Source organism: Adiantum capillus-veneris, chromosome 29 (assembly GCF_014529385.1).
Source record: "Adiantum capillus-veneris isolate H3 chromosome 29, ASM1452938v2, whole genome shotgun sequence".
NCBI lineage: Eukaryota > Viridiplantae > Streptophyta > Polypodiopsida > Polypodiales > Pteridaceae > Adiantum > Adiantum capillus-veneris.
In genome coordinates, this window is record NC_140959.1 from 133711817 (window position 1) to 133716001 (window position 4185).

A 4185-nucleotide genomic window follows, 5' to 3' on the forward strand; every position below is an offset into this window, starting at 1 on the left:
CTCATCGATGAATGCCGTCATTATTAAAAGCAAGCTTGAGCTCTTGGCTGTGTGATTTGGCATGAGGGCAATGTCCTAGATCTTGCCAAGTGGCCACCTGTCAGCTCAAGAATCTGAAAAACCATATTAGGCTTACCGAGTAAAGAAGAGGAACAACACAAAATTAGTAGTGGGACGGTCGACATGATAGTAGAAGAGAATGCCACAGTCCATACATCGATGGGGCAGAAATTGCAGTTAAATCTAAATGCTTACTTTTGTGTATGCTGGTCAAAGGCCATTCCCTTTGAGGCCTTGGAAAATGTTTCCTACTTCTCACTCTTCTTGGCAAGGTCGATGATGAACTTTGCTAACACTTTGTGAGAACCGTGGATGATGACTTCCAAATATGTGCAAAGTTGAGAAACAAGGGACCTCTAAAGCTTTTAACTCAACTTCGCCCATCTGCATGCTTGGGGGAGACCATTATCTATCGGAGGGCTTTCTTGACCAGAGCCTAGAGCAGGGTTTTTGACTCTAACGTTACACATGGTATTTTGTTTGCAAAGCTGGCACTTATCATGATGTAGTCGATTTTGGATCCATTTGTTTTGATCAAGGGCTCAAGAAACCTTAGGCTCACCAAGTAAGGATGAAATTAAAGTAAATTAAAGAATTTTCCCTTCGGAGAATTTCCTTTAAAGAGTGCTCGACGAAGGCACTCTGACCCTCTGAGGCTTTGTTCTACTATTCCTCTGCAGTAATCTAATGAAGAGGGAGAGAGAGAAAATGACTACATCAATACGCTCGCCCCTGCGATGGCAAATGCCTTCTTCTAGGGCGAAGGGCACTATGAACAGTGCAGCTTGCGGGCGGTTGCGGCATCTGCAAGCGGTGGCGACATGGGCCTCTGCACAAGTGCCATCCTCGGTTCGCACCTCGCTTCCACTTCCCAGCTCCTCGGCGCTTCACCTCCTCCCTCTCCCCATTTCACCTGTCAAAGGTATGTAGCATATCCATGTTTTCTTTATGGTCTGTAGAAACGTACTGCAATTAATGTTGATCCAAATTGCGTCTCATCGCATACATGCAACATGGTAATGTGCTTTTCCAGAAGATGATGCAATTGTTACTGGTACATACATGGGCCAAAGGGCTTGTTCGGAAAAAAAAAGAAACACTCATTTTTGTGTGATTTTCTTGCTCAGCCTTACAGCCAAAGCTATGGTGGGTGCACTCACATAGGCAAATCGTTTCATACTCATGAACCAAATTACTGTAGTACGAAGAAGAGGGAAATACAACGCAGTAGAAGATGGGCTGCCCTTGTTACAGTCACAAGTCTGTGCAATAGGACTCTTTTATTTTGTTGGTATGATCTACTTGCTCATCCTCTTATAGCCAAAGCCATGGAGAGTGCACTATACAGAGGCAGAGCAAGCTCTCTTATGTATAGAAAGTTTAGAGTGAATGTTACCTGTCACTTGTATCTTCAACAGTATACTTGCATTTCAAAGTGAATGTTACCTGTCACTTGTATCTTCAACAGTTTACTTGCATTTCCCTTTGATTTGAAAGGGGAGGAAGCTTGCAAGTTTACGCATGAAAGTAACAAGAAAACTTCAGAATGCGAAGGCGTGAAAAAATAATTCTGGTATGTGCAGATGTGTGCATCTCTGTAGGTATCACATGCTTTAATACGAGGCACAGGAGATAGAAATGCAAGATGTCCGTACAAGAGACCAATAAGAATTTCTGAATGTTGTAGGACACCGCCCTAAATTGACAAATTAATCGCAACTACATTCAAGGTCGGAGCATGGCTCATCAAAGTGTAGTGAAGCAGAGTTCTCTTTTGACTCATTGTTGGAGCATTCTACTGAGTTGTTTTGTTCCATGAGGTTCTCATAGCTTTATTCTCCAACCAGGTGTGAATCGATTCTCCAGGTTGGAATAAACTGCTCCATCCGTGTAAGAAGCAGGAAAAGGAAGAAGCAAAGGTCAGTGAGTAAGGAAACCTCTCCTCCAGTCAACTGCATCTTATACTATTGCCAATACTGTGCTTTTGAAAACATGAACATAGGCACGCCAAAGGCTTATGTCAAAACAAAGCTTAGTGAAATGGCTGCCCGCCACAAGCTGTCAGAACTAAGCAAAAGTAATGTAGAAAAGAAGGCAAAAACTTCTAACAAGGTGTTAATGACTGCTATGAAAGTGTTATCGATAGAGGGCGCAGGTAGTTCTGGCAAGAAATCAAAGAGGAAGGGCTGGCTATCATTGAAGGAGTTGGCTGCATCTCCAGGCTTATCATCCACTAGTATCAGGCCTGTTGTAGTGAAGTCTACCATCTCTACTCTGACACCACCACGGATGAAGAACTTGGGTTCTGTCAAATTGATGCCCATGTTTTCCCAAATGGAGTCCATGGCTGCGACTCCTGTCTCAAGCATTAAAGGTACAAGAAATTTGGTTGCCTGTGATTAAAATTCTTGTTTTATAGAACAATGACCTTTAGGTGCACATTATCGAGAAGCACTGACATCAAATTCTTTTTTTGTGTTTAGAACAATGCCCTACGGGTGTCAACAGCACTAAAGCCAACTTTGAATTGGAGCAATGCAATACATTGCAGGTGAAATAAGCTCAGAGAAGGCTTCAGACTTGGTACATCTTCTTCGAGATCGGGAAACATCCCCTAAGAAGTCTTCTTTATTCACCGCCAAGCTGATGTGTCTCAATGCATCACGTCACCAGCAGCAAAGAGGACTGTCAGTTTGTTCAGCAGAAGCGCTAAATTCCAGACATTGTGTGGAGTGTGTTCATCCCATTAACAACATTAAAGGTAAGACTGTAAGCTGTCAAAGGGACCTCCATTGATATGTGATTTGATTACAGCAGAGTACTAATGAAATTTTGGTTCCATTTGTATCAGAAGAACAAACTTCACAGGCTCCCAACTCTCAGAGAAAGTTAGGGCAGAGTGGTGTTGCAATGGAGGTGGAGAATAAGGAGCAGCTGAGCATTAACCCAGCGGCTGCAAATGCTATCATACTGGGCGAGCTTACTGTCACCCTTTCCGACTCAAAGCACAATAATCTGACATCTGCAACACTAGACAACTCCTATATAGTTTCACAAATAAGGAGTGCAAGCGTACCTGATGTGCCCACGGGTGGGGGTGCTTTGAAGTTGTTGCAATCATTTTCCGAAAAAGAGCAGGGGGTTTTGACGTTCGAGAAACCTGCCAAATTATTTTCTAGGTGGCAAGATGATGTCAACAAGCTTCAAGACAAAAGTGGAAACAAAGTGCAGTTACCATTTAAAAAAAGAGAATTTGATGATGACAACAGATCACAGAAAGTTGCAAAAAAGCAGAAGCCAATGGTACCCACTGGTTATATAGACATGACAAGAGGCAAAGTAACCACCAATCTTGTACTTGGAAGGGAGTTCCAGTCAAAGATGAAACCATTGTTTCGGAGGATGGGTCGTCATTGGTTCACAAAATGTAGATCGAGGACAATCAAGTGGCGGCTTATATGAAGCAAAACCAGTCGCTTATAAGGGGACAAAGACATACCTCGCTTCTCTATTGCTATGAGAGGCCCTTGTTATTGCGATGTCAGATGCGAGCACACTCTTCAGCTCATCTGCATCAATGCGGTATCTTCTTGTCAGTCTTGCTTTTCTATGCATCAGCATTTTGTTAAACTGTACTATCAAAATAGTGATATTAAGGTGGGAAACTACATGCCTGCCCTGGAATAGAGGCGGGCAGGGTGTTTGCTCTGTATATACAAGGTTTATAACAAGTCAATGAGAGGCAGATCATTGTGGGAATCTGTTTCAGTTTCTTTAACAGAGACAATTTGTAGAGGCTTGTCTCTTGTGCATCAATGTTGCGGGTTCTAATCACAGTGGACATAAATCTTCTTACTAATGGTATTCATGGCATTGCAACGATTAGTTGTTCTTGAAGTTATGTTGGTGGCATATTTTCTGTTCTGTGAAAATCGATTCACCATTTGGTTTGCCTGTTTAATTGTGACATTGGAGGTAGGTAGGGTTTGTTCTTTGAGCTGTCTTGTGGATCAACAAAGGAAATAGAAGCCCCTTTTCCGAGTATGGCAACCTACCACATTTTCCACAGCTTCTGGTGGCATAAGAGCTGAATAGTGGAGGGATACTATGTGCACCTCAGAAACA

At 42.7% G+C, this 4185-nt stretch overlaps 1 pseudogene across 1 annotated transcript; it reads left to right on the forward strand.

Moving 5' to 3' along the window:
* The first annotated feature begins 701 nt into the window (after nt 1-701).
* Nucleotides 702-3939, forward strand: LOC147419945 (uncharacterized; annotated as a pseudogene). Its single transcript, XR_015187151.1, has 4 exons — nt 702-982; nt 1908-2434; nt 2544-2821; nt 2912-3939. The product of XR_015187151.1 is annotated as an uncharacterized LOC147419945 (transcript).
* Nucleotides 3940-4185: the final 246 nt, after the last annotated feature.